Raw genomic sequence first — 13,456 nt, forward strand, 5'->3', positions numbered from 1 at the left:
TTAAAGTGTAATCTGGGTCTCTTATTGGAGAGGGATTCCTGTTCCACCTGTCTTATAGTTGCTGCCTAAGAGCTAAAAGAGAAAGCTGAACTAGAAATAATTTTCTAAAGGTTATGGGCAAGAAACAAAGAAAATAAAAACCCATATAGACCTTTCTCTGCCACTAAAAAAAAAAATTTGAATTGAAACAAGTCTGATTTTTTTCCCCCATTCCTTTCCTGATGCTTGTTCAATCTTCATAGCTCAAAAGTGACTTGTAGGAAGTGTCTCAAAAAACTTCAAAACATGTGGCCTACTACTGAAATGACAGCGTGGCCTTGTCACAATGTTTTGTAGAGAAAATTTTGTTGTACTACTGAAAAACTGTGACTTAAATTTAAAAGGGACAAAGTCCCCAGTTACACTGTGGGGTCATGATAGTCCCGTTCCTTGTGTTTCCTGTCACTAAGTCTAGTCAGTGAGATTTAAGTCAAATAGAGGACAATAAAATAAATAATTTCTTCTGATTTACTTCACTTTGTGAAGTGCTAGGGCAACTGACATGTTTAAGATGCTGCAGGTGTAAACAAGCAGGCTGCTGTTTCGTGGTACTTAAGTTATATCACCCTGGTAACATGACAGGATCACAAAATCACAGCTAGAAAATGTCTTGCTGACTGGTGCATTAGTGTGGAGACGTTGTTTTACATTTCTTTTTACTCTACTAATTAAAATTTCGGTCTTCCTTTTTCACAAAGATGATAAAAATGAAAGGCCATTTCTAAATTCTGAAGACTGTATCAGAAGTTTCCAACAGTAAGCCAGACTCCCAGGACTTTTGTGAATGGCTACTACTGTTTGTCATCTAAGTGCTTGGCACACTGTGCACCTCTTTCTAGTAGAATGGTAGTGCACATTCAACATTTTTTTTGAAAGCTTAGTAATAAGAAAAAAATGTTTCTCATTTTTCTATAAAGCATTTCAAGCATTCAAGGTAATATTAAAGGTAGTAATTTTCCATATGATAGTTCTCCCTGAGTCAGATAATGATTTTTCAGCCTTTGAATTCCTGACTCAAAATTGCTCTATATGTTTTTATTATTATCATTTTTTCCAAAAAGCTTTACAAAGGGAAGACAACACGAGCACACTGCTTTTATTGTGTGGGCGTGTGGTTGCCTCTGTACAATAGACTCCCTAATGTTCTTGGTTATAATGTGTAGCGCTGCCCATACAGCACTCTGGATTTCCAAACTCCATTTCCAGGCTCAATAGCAAGCTTTCATTCAGCCAAAGGATTTATACCTAATTATAGACCTGTGTGCTTTTTGTTCTGTTGTCTGGTTAGAAAGTATCTTGGGCATCTCGGCCTGGTCATTCGGGGCGAAGAACCAGTGTGCGTCAAGATGGTTTAGAAAGTTTTTTGATTTATCTAAGAGAACAGCTATAGATTTCAAACAATGTATCCTATAGGCTTACTAAGGATAGCGATAGGGAATTACCATGACACTAGTATTGGAATAATTTTTTTTGGAAGTTGCTGATAATGACTTTGTATCTTCAGTAGGATTTTGCAAGAATGGATGGGAAAAGGAATAGAGAAAATCTTGGTTGTCTTTTTACCCCATAACCTGTAGGAGTATGTCTCTCTTAAAACTGAATTTGTTGAATGTAGTCTATATCTTATTATAAAAATTTATTTCTGTGCATTTTATAACAAATCCATCTTTTTCAAGTGGTTGCAGTTTTAAACTGCTTTGAAGGGAGCTTTAAACATTAAGTAGAATTAAGAAAAACATAAGCGTAATACTGAATTTGAAACTCTTAACTTCATTAATCTAATTCTGTTCTCCCTCTGACCTTGAATATGGTGTTGCCACCAACTCATACCTGTGTTCAGACGTGCAGGGTTTTTTTACTGTGCAATTTATTTGGAATAGGTTAGGAACAAATCCCACCATGAAGCATGTTTTAAAAAAGTGGTAACAACAATAAAAATTCACAAGACAACAGATAGAGAAGTGAAAGTATCTGGGAAATTATATGACAGGACTACAAACAAGAATCTTAGCAGATTAGTGTCCTAATTGTTCTCAAGTATTTTTGTAGGTAGACATTAAAGCAAGCAGATGCTTCACTGTGGAGGATGTGAAACTGGAAGAAGAAATTGTATGCAGCTATTTATAGAGAGCTTTTCTGAGCTGGAAGTGCACTGAGGTAGAAAGCAATAATACAGTCAGATCTTTGAGGCTGACATTATCACAGTGGATGATAAGGATGGGAATCAATATTTTGTGTTGGTGAATGGCAGATGGTATGTAAAGAAACAATAGTCTGTGAAAGGTCTTTCAAAGATGACAGATAGCTTTTCTTAAATACACAAAGAATGAAAAGATGAAGGAGGATGCAGAGGGAGAGGAACATAACCGAAGTTACTGGTTAGGTAGATGATCTCTGCAATAGCAATCAGAATGCAAGCAAGAAAAGGAGATATTTTATTAACCAGAACACAAGCCAGCACAGCTCTCATCAAACGTTTTCAGATGTGTGTATGAATAGGAAAAACACTTCAAAGCATCACAAAGAAATGAAAGAGGTAAAAATGAACAGTCAGTACCAAGTTACACATGTAAACATAGTTCTCCTTCACATGGAAGTCAAAAGATACAGTAGGAAGAAAAATAAAGAGTTCTCATTTAAACATATTTATCTTTATAGCATGGCTACAAATCTCTGAGAAGACTGAAGATACATGAAAAATTTAGTGTGGATTGAAAAGGGAAGTACATAGTAGAGAAGGAGGCCCATTGTCAAGTTAAATGTACATCTACAGTTTGAATCACCCCAAAATATGTTATAAAAAGAGAAGGAAATAAATAATAGAATCCTTAGAACTGTTACACCCAAAAACAGTAAAAAAGGGTCAAGAAATCGATTAAGCTGAAGAAGTAACTTGTGCTTTTCTAGAGAGCATGGAGAGGACAGAGTAATGGAAACAAAGAAATTACAGCAGATTAGAGAAAAGTGAGCAAAATTTAAAGCCCAAACACACCAAAGGGAATGAAAATGAAAGAGAGCCAATAATGGGTATGGCAGCAGTCTGGAAGAAGACTAGGATAAAGATTTAATGAAGGCTCCAAAAAGGACAATGTCTGAGAAATGCCTAGGTTTAACAGGGGAAGAGAAAGGAGTTGTATGGTGGTGAAAGTGAGGGGAAAGCACAGTGCATTTATTATGATGAGAGAAGGTTGAATGAACAGCTTTTCTATGGGAGAAAATCTTAAAAAAGCATTGCAGTGTTACTACTGATAGCAATCCAGCAAATGTGCAAGAAATAGAATAGAAGCACTAGTAATTGACAGTATATTCTTACCCCATGTAGAAAGCAGGATTAAGATGTGATTTTCTGCATGATGACATAAAGAGATAAAATACATTAATCTTCTTTGCTACTTATGGTAATATAACTGTCATGCTTTGTGTACTGCCACACTAATACTGATGCCAAGCACTTAATGCATATGTCAATATCTTTGGATCTAGTTTCACTTATGTCTATCATAGACTTTATTTTACATTATTGATGGTTATCTAAGAGACTCAAACCACCTAACCCCGCTTAGTTAGGAATCACCAAAATAAGGCAGTTTGACATGGAAAAGTGACAGTAATAAGCAGTGTAAATCAAGCACCAGTAACACAGAAGAAAAGTGTAAAGGAGTATTTGATTGCAATATGGAATAGCAATTTATCATTAAGAGTCTGATCATAGCTGAAATCTCACAAAAAAAAAAAAAAAAAAAAAAAAAAAAAAAAAAAAAAAAAAGCTTGAGACCTTTATTTTGAAATTTACTCATCCAAAAAGCAAGAACAGAAAACCCAAAAGAAATTCATGTCTCATAGCAAGGGTGATGACTTGGATAATCTCCTTACAATCAGTTTCTGAGTTGTGACTGATGCAGAGGATTACTTCTTTCATGTGAACCTGAGAGGATTTTACTTTCTTGGGCTTTTTTTTTTTTTTCTCTGTTTTAATTGTTTGGGATAAGAGCCTCAGGAAGCATGGGCACAGGATTGACAAGAATGAGTCTTCAATTTCAGGTCTTCTGTCCCTGAAAAGAATTGATTCAGGGCAATAGGTTGGCTTCTGTGCAAGACAGTTAGCTTAGCAGGGGTGACGTTGCCTATAAGTGATGTGTATTAACCTGTCAAAGTGGATCAGGAGGCTATGCCACAGAAAAGTGAAAGGTTATAAAAGCACAGACAGTTCTATGCCTCTGACCATTTTCCTCAGTGGAAATAGAGATGATGTGTTTTAGGACCCTATTGAGGCAGAGGAAGTCCTCGCAATTGCATCACAGGTGAATCATTCAGCTTTAAAGGAAGGGATGCAAGAGCAAATACCATTGCTGAAAGAATTTCTTGTGTTCAAATATCTGTAGGCTTTTTGCATGTCACATATTTAATAAAATGTAACTGAGTCAGTACCTTCCACAAAGTCTCTGCTCATTTTTACAGAGCTGAGCAGTAAACACTTCAGTCCTTCGGTGAAGTGATTTCCCATTGTAGAGGCAAACAGGTTGGCCTAAACAAAGGAGCCCTAACCTGAGGCAGCAAGCAAGGCCATGGCCATGCCTGTACAGCAGCTCAGCAGCTCCCAGTGAAGGAACCTGAATGGGGCCTTTGATTAATACACAAAGACAAACCCACCATTAACCTTCGTCATGCTGAACTATTACTACTAACAAAGAGATATATTTCAGAATTTCTGTGAATTGCACCGTTGCTTTCTCGTGCTTTTGCTAAAACATTCCATGTAATCCACTTCTGAGCAGGAGGTCTAGCATGAAGATTTAAGGAGTATTTAAATGGTACAAAGACCTTTTGCTGGACTCTCCATAATTAGCAGATGTAATTTCATTATTTTGGGTGGGGGGAGACATTCGTAATACATGATTTTTGTGTTGCTGGGAAAATTGTTTTGCTACTGGAATTGTGCTGCCTCCTGTGAGACTAAAATGGAACCAGCCAAACTAGGAAAAGAATTAGATTTGGTCTTAGCATGAGTGACCAAAGAAAAATGCTGTCACGATGTATCTAAACAAAAGAAGTTCAGCACTCCACGCTGAGGGTAGCCACCAACATCTTTCAGGTTTCAGTGGCACCCACATTGCCACTGTTTGATGTGATAGACCCTCGTGTTTCTCGAGTACACACTGCTGCATGACCTTGCTGTTTCAAGAACATTTTTCTTTGGGGCTTCTGGGAATCTGTTTTCGTTTTCACTGCTGACCTCTAATGATAGATGAGTCTGAGCTTATGTGACAAATGGTCTCAAGCCTCACACAGGCTTGTAAACTGTATTTGCTGGGGTTTTCATTACTTTCTTTCAGATCACAGAAAGGATTTTAATATAAATGGATAGGCTTTTATGGTACCATTTGTTTGATACTTATTACCATACGTGATTTCTTTTTCATACTACAGTTAGAGCTGCCTGGGGGTAGAATGAATATAGCTGTACATTTTGGGTCCATTTTGATAGTGACACCAGAAAAAGAAGAAAACTGCATACCTATTTTATTCCTGCAGAATGCATGAATACAATCTAAGCCATTGATAGTTTCACATTATTACTGTAGTCAACTGAATCATTAATTTAGAATCAAGGTGCATCTTTAATACTTTTAAATCTTGAATTTTTTCACCCCAAGAAGAAAATTTTTAGGAGTAAATAGGGTCTAGTTTTCAAGACAAAGGCCCTGATGTAGGGTTTATGGCTTCTGCCACTACTACAGTTAACATATAAAACTGACAAGTAGCTAAGGGACATTTTTTCACTTGACTGTCTAAAATAGTCATCAAAATCCAAATGGTGGCACAATAAAATGATAGTGTATTATTCACTATTGTAATAAGTAGGTACTTGTCAATAGCTTCTTGGTGGTATTTGTCACTTTGGTTTACAGATGCATTTTTCACATTAGATGGTTTCTCCATGAACTCTGTGGTAAAACAGTACCACTGGGAACTGTGGAATAGCAAAAAAAAACTCCAAGAGAAATAGGAACAGAATTAAGATATTTAGTATCCCAAAGATACTAAAATCTTTAGTATTATTTGCAAAAACATCTTCCTTTGGGAAATATTATTTCACATAGCCCTGAAATTTGAATGTGGAAACAGGTGTTCAGTGTCAGGAGCCCACATTTAAACATTTAGCTTTAGGTAACCTATACCTCATTTTATCTGTCAAATCAGAGCTTAAAATGCTTTTAAGGGCCATGAAGTTTGTTAAAGGGTTTTTTTTTCTTATTATTTTTACACATTGCATTCTTTAAATACATGTATGAGGTATCATAAAAGTTATCTTCAAATGCCTTAATCTTACCTATTTTAAATGCTATGTATTTATGCCGTGAATTATGAAAGGACTACCTGATATTAAAACCTTATTGGAAAGCAGCTCTGGATCCATGAAAAAGAGGTATCATGAAATTACCTTAAGTCTCAGATAACTTCTGAATATTTAGAGTGCATTCATTGCTGTGGTGAGTCATTAGTGCAAAAAGTACAGTCTGGTTATCAACCATGCTGGCCAAGTATTAGTAAAATGAGTTTAGGGCATAGTGTGGCCTGGAAAGAAAAAAATTCAGTCTTCCTATCAGCAGTCTTCTTATTGCCTTAAATATATGACAAAGGTTTATTAAAAACACATCTGATTGTAGTAACAGATACAAAATGGGGTTTAAAATTTCAATTGTAGTATGAGTAGAGCAAGCTGGCCTAGTGGATTACATGCAGGATGAATAAGAGTGAAGAAATGTGGGGTGGTGAGATTCAGATTGCAATGCCACACAGATATTACAATCAACTAGCACCACATGTTTGAAATGAGCAGCAAGTAGGAATAAGAAGTAGCCAGTGATTTATGTTAGGAAAGATGTGTTTAAATGCTTTGCCATATTAGCAGGATACTCTGATGAAAATATTGAAGTATCAGCAATTTTTTGTTGTATGTCCAATACGGTGAGTTTAACTGGTTTTATACCTAAGCTGTCATCTACGCTTTCTTCTGTTAGATGAGCAATCTAGGAAAAAAAAACTGTTGCTGCTGTTACTAATTCAGATAAGAATGCCACACATTGTCATCACTGTCCATGATTGTGGAGTCTTCAGATGTGAGCCCAGGGTTATTCAGATCCTCAGCAGTGGCCAGGATTGTCACAGTGTGAAATGGGGCACGTTTCCTACTTGAACCCCACACTCTCAAATATTTTCCTTCCAAACCTGAGGCACATTCTCCCCAGATTAAATATTCATAGCTCCATATATGTGATTTATTTTCATCTGATTGTCTAGTTTGTGTTCACCTGAAGCCTAAACTCCTAAGGTATCCCAGACATTTGGGTTTTTTCCTGCAGTGGTGAATTTATCTCAGACCAGAACTTACAAATCTGTCTCATTCAATCTGTCTCACAAGCTGGTCAAGGAAAACAAAAGAGGGAAGTGTACGTATTCCCACCTGTTTACTAAATCTTTGAAATAATATTTCAAAATACAAAATTTTAAAGGCATTTTTAAATTGTATTCTTAAATGAGTCTAAAGCATTGCGGTTATCAAAAATCCATCAAGCGTTACATTTTCCTAGACATTCCCCCTGTGCTGTCCTCTAAAAACAAGCCATAAAAAACCAGAAACCCTGTCATTCATCATCAGTGCCATCCATGTGGTGGAAGGTTAGCCCTGAGCTCTGTCTTCTTCCCTGTCCTCACCTTTACTGATCTCCTAGAACTTTGCTCTTCTACTCAGCCCTCTTTGCTCCTCATTTTTTACAGCTTCTCAAGGGGTGCCTTTCCAAGTCACAGCATTTTCAAATGCGTGTGGATAGTTTGAAGTGTGGCTAGATGGATGACTGCACAGTGTAACCGTTTGTAAAAATGCCATTTGCACTGATCGCAGTGGAGGTTTCCAGAGAACAGTGGGGGCCAAACACCGGAAGCCAAACTTGGTTATAAAAGAGAAGCTCGAGAAAGGAGCTTGCAGAGAATAAAAAACCTCCAAAAACAAGAACAAAAATCCCACAAAGGACAGTTAGAAATGACACAGACCTAAAAAATACAAAACTGCAGTCTGCACTGCCCAGTAATTACAGCACATAAAGGAACTGTTGCTTTATTGTTTGTTATCCACAAAACAATCTCACAATGAAATAATGTTTCTTTTCCTTTTCTATATCTTTATCAGGATTGCATCATTTTATCTCTGTAATAGGCTGTTGTACAATACTAAGTGTTTTATTTCTGTGTGTAATACCTGGACAAGCTGTATCACATCTGTTTACATTCCAGCAGTAGAAAAAGTTTAATTTCTTGGCTGTAATGCAATGGGCAAAATGGGTTATTCTAGATAGAATAATATTGTTCCTATTGAAACGGTGGAATTGTATCAGGAGGAAGCATTAGCTGAAAATAACAATTGAGTCCCAGCTACCCCTGCCAAGTACTTCTTTTGCCAAGATATATAGACATGTCATAATTATTTTAAGATGTTATTGTGATAAAGAGACAAAGAAAACAGTTTTCTACTTAGGTATTTTAAACAACTCAGAAAACACTCAGGGTGTTTTAGGTTGATCTTGCAGTGCCCCAAAGAGGTTGGATTAAAGAACAGAATCTAAATTAAATAGATATGTTACTCAAATATGATGCTTTAAAATAAGTTATGTGGAAGAATATATAAAAAATAACTAAGTCCATTTAATTGGGTCATTTAAAGCTTGAAATGCCTTTTTAAGCATTTATGATGTGGTAGGAATTCATTATTTCTCAGTTACTCTATCAACAACGGCAGTCACTGACCTCACAAGCTTATTTCCATGACTATAGGAATGCACTCTTTCCCACTATGGAAAATCTAAAAAGGCAGCTGCAGAAGATGAGATGTTTTGTAATTTAGGAAATTCTTAGTCCTCTTAAAGGTTTCAGCTCGGCATATGTATGAATTTACAGATATGGTTTTGAAACTATAAGGCGCACAGTTTTTGAATGAACAGGGTGGTATCTTTAGGGTAAGCTGCAACTCCTGCTAGTAGCCCTTGCAGTGTTCACACACCCATTCAATTTTTAGTAAGAAAACACAGAGAGTAACTTCATGAGTTGGTCTTTTAACATACAAGAGCTCTACTGAAACCACTTCCATCAGCCTACTAGGAAAAAAGGGTTCTTTGGTGGATGAAAACACATATTATTCCTTTGAGAAAGAAGGCTACGAGAATGGTAATATCCTTTTGTCACCCACTGTACCTCAGAAAAAGAGTAAGGCTCATTCTGGTGGGAAGAAATGAGGAGCTCAGTTCATTACCCAGCTGGGGATTTAACAATGACTTCTAAGTTGTTCTGCATTCAACTGGTGAAGATCAAGGTAGAAAATCATTTTAGCACTAATAGACTAGTCTGGGATTTTTTAAGGGTCTCACTAGCATGAAAAAGAGCCTGATAAACCACTCAAAGAAAAATCACTGTTGTATTTATTATTCTTATAGTAGGGTGTTGCTTTAAGTCCACCAGAGAATAGCTACGTAATTGTCTCTGGGATAAGGTATAAAACATTAAAAATAGGTCTGTATGTTTAAAAGAATGTTTGGAGCAATATGACTAAGATGAAGGAGTATGTTTTTTTCAGCATTGTGCCTTGGAAGAATCATGGTATAAAAAGTTAGGATTTTTTTTAACCCTGTGGAATAGTACAACTTTATTGTTGCTTTCACACAGTTCAGGGTGAAACATTGTTTTTATATTCCCAGGATGCAAGAATTAGATCTATGTTGATGCAGATGCAACAAATAGTTCTGAATGGAAATATTCTGACATTTTTCAAGGCAAAATATGTAACTGTTGCAATAATCTGAGAATCCAGAGGTCCATAGATGTGTGGCCATGTGGATCAGAGCTAAATCACTTTTTACATGTTCTTTATCAGATTACAGGTCAATATTAGCAGGAGTATCCTTTTGCATGTCACAATATGCAGTGTCAGGCATGAACAACACTACTCCATCACTAATCTTTGGGGACATGGAAAATACTTGTATGGAAAACCTGATGCCTCCTTTATCCCTGCAAGATTGGCTTAAACCAAGTTTTGAGGAAGCAAGAGCCTTAAATTTTGGAAGAGGTATCTTTAAATCATGTAGGGAAAATGCCAGACCCACAGAATGTCTCCTTTTCTGTTTTTCACATTTTAAGGACTTGTGGTAGAAGTGGTATTTGTGGTAGGAGGCTTTGATGACTGAATATACCATGAGCAGTAATTTCATCAGATTTTTTTAGTCTTAGAAACAGAGGTGAGTGTTCTGGTGCATCTTCAGAGGTTTATTATTGTTGTTATTATTATTATTATTATTATTATTATTATTATTATTATTATTACTAATAATAGTATTTATTATAGTGCATGCTGAGCCTCTGGCTAGAAAAATAACTGCTGGAAATTCAAAGACAGCCCTTCAGACCTAAGGAAAAATACCTGCAAACAATCTAATGGAGTTATAGTTCAACACACTTAAAAAACTACAGCAAATTAAACCTTCAAGCCTACAGTAAGAAGCATATACTTTCAGAATCAATGCTGAACAATAGAAACATCCAGTGATATAGAGCCCCATCTGTTCAATATTGAAGTCAGGCAGAGTCACACAGGGCAGGTCTGCTCCACCCAAACCCTCCAGCTATATTTTCTGTCTGCTTTTCTTAGATGTGCTGGGGGAAGTGTCAGGCTTTTATGTTTTTCACATTCTTGACTTGTCAGATGCTAAAAACTTAGTGCACTGTTTAGGAAGAAAACAATAGATTGCTTTGAGAAAATCTTAATTGCTTATAATATATTTGATTTAAAAGGAGATAGAAGGAGGAGTCCATTCTCTCTTGTGCTGGGACCAAAGTTCAGGACACCTAGGAAGTGCTGCCTGATTCAACCATGCAAGACTGCAATGATTGCAAAGGATTACTCATTGTTTTAGGCCGTGTCAAAACATTGAATTGGAAAGAGAGGAATTGGGAGCTTCCAGCAGTGACCCTTTAGAATGAAGGATGGGGTTTGCTACTTGTTGGGACCTGTAAAGCCTCTATGAAACTGGAAATCTACTATCAAAAATCCCAAACTCAATTGAGAGTTAATTTGTCACCTTCACTTAGAAGTGCTGTACAGAGAAAACATCTCAAAAATTCTTCAAGAACTTTTGACACTTCAGTTAATCAGTAGTTAGGTTGGTAAATTTTATACAAACATTGCAGCTATTTTTGCAGCCCTATAAAATTCAAAGTTTACATTATGTCTGCCAAATGAAAATCACTGAAGTCCAATGTATACAAACCTGCAAAATGACACATAGTGGTGATAAACTTTTACATGTTTGGGCAGGACATCTTTTGTTATCTTTTCCTGTATAGCAGAATGGTGTCATCCGCAAATCTGTCAGCCTGCAAATTGACATTCCTGTGGAAGAAGTGGCAGATGTGGATCCATTTTGCTAGAAAAAAAAAAATAAACCACCAGGCTGCAGATGTGGATTCATTCTGGTAGAATAAGTAAATAAATAGCTCAGGTTAATGCTTATGCTAGAATTCTTCAGTGTTCATCCCAGGTTTACTACAATTAAGAAACAATGATCAAATAGCATGACCATGTGGGAGCATGTACATAATAAAGCACAAAATGAGAAAATATTTGAATGGATAAGACTGTTCTTATAAATGTTGGATGAATTCTAATTCCTAGTGTGTTAAGCAGCTTCCCTGTGCCCATTTCAACTTTTTTCCTTTTCTTTGTTCTCAGTAGGAGCAACCCTCAAAGAAAGGTCCTCTCTGTAAGGCATACAAATAAATCACTTTAAACCAGAAAGAGGTCTTTATTAAACCCTGTTACAGCTAAAACAAACAATATCAAACCAGTGTTTAATTAATTCAACCTACACACAATTCTGGACTAGGATAAGAGGAAAAGGATAACTTTGCCTTACAACTAATGAAGGGTGAAATAGACGGAGAGACATCAAACTAGTGCTCTGTTATTTTACAAAAGAAATATTCTTAGGTGGCTCTGGAAACTGAGAAAACTGCAAATCCAACATATCTGTCTCTTTCATTAGGAAAGAAAACAAAATGAGACTGAAGAGAAGACTGGGAAAAAAACAGTTTTGAGAATAACTGAAAGACATCCTTGGCTTCAACTAATACTTAGGACTTTTTATTTACTTTAGCAATACCTAAAATAGATGTCAATTTTATAGTAAAATATCTCCTCCCAAAGTTTTTACCAATACCTTACATCTCTGCAGCAATACTGATCAACTTTAAGGGACATTTTCAAGTAGAAATTCACACATTCTTTGTGATTACATATGTAAGCAGAAGCTTTCTTATAGTCTCAGCTTTAGGATGGTCATCTTGGTATACAGACAGTACAAGGCTAAGAAAATACATCTGACAAATCTTCAAATGTCTTTAAGAAAATTCTAGCATAGCAGTGAACACCAAAAATTGTGAATTTAATAAAATGAGACTGCAATTTTGGGGACATCTTTTCTTAGTTGAGGGCATCAAACTGAACCAAACTTTGAAAGGTGTCTGTAGATTAAGGATTCTCCTATTGCCAAGGACATCAGTGCTGTCAACTCTGTTCACGGTGTGCCACTACTTCTGATGCACCACGGACTTTCTAGTCATCACTGCATCTCTCAGAGACTTAATAAGGTGCTAAATTTAAATAGTGTCACAGGCAAAATCCAGTAGTTCAAGTACCTGCAACTTCAAGCATTAATCTGTCCTATGCTTTCAAAATTTTGGTTTTTTCCTAGAGAACAAATGGATAGTTCATTAAAGCCTGGGTGCATTAGTGTGGGGACAGTGGATGTGTAAGATTGTTTTTTCCCAAGGTGCACAGTCAGAACCTTTAAGGGCTTTTGTTGTTTTCTCTCAGAGTGACAAATGTGTGTGTTTTTAGTTTAATTGGAGATATGATATCATCTAAACAGAGCTCAAATTTGAGAATTTTAAAACTCAGATTCTACATGTGAAAGTAGTTAGCATGTGAGACTTATTTTGGGGGACCTTCCATATAGTTTGAATTGGTTCAAAACTGAAACAACATGCAACATCTTCTTTTGATGTTCCTTTTTTGTTTCCACCTGCTTAATGTTTTTGCTACCAATCGTCATTGATCTCAGACGTATTTTACAGTTCCAAGCAGATCAGTTAGTTTTCACCTTTAGACTTTGTTAAAACTGAAGGAAGATTCCCTTTTTATCTTATACATAACTGTGGATAATTATAATCCTTGAAATTCAGATGGTAAGTGTATATGTTTTTTGTCCTTCAGCAAGCTTTAATTTCCTTTAAACACAGTGTGCAGGAAGATTATTGTCTGTGCTATGTGCCATTCTAGTTGATTAAAAGAGAAATAACCTGCCTTGCTTGT

The 13,456-nt window shown here is 36.3% G+C and overlaps 1 protein-coding gene across 2 annotated transcripts in view; it reads left to right on the forward strand.

Moving 5' to 3' along the window:
- PRKN (parkin RBR E3 ubiquitin protein ligase) overlaps positions 1 to 13,456 on the forward strand; it is a 685,495-nt gene that overhangs the window by 617,947 nt on the left and 54,092 nt on the right. The gene's annotated exons all lie outside the window — the stretch shown is intronic.

This window comes from Prinia subflava, chromosome 2 (assembly GCF_021018805.1).
Source record: "Prinia subflava isolate CZ2003 ecotype Zambia chromosome 2, Cam_Psub_1.2, whole genome shotgun sequence".
NCBI classification, from domain to species: Eukaryota; Metazoa; Chordata; class Aves; order Passeriformes; family Cisticolidae; genus Prinia; species Prinia subflava.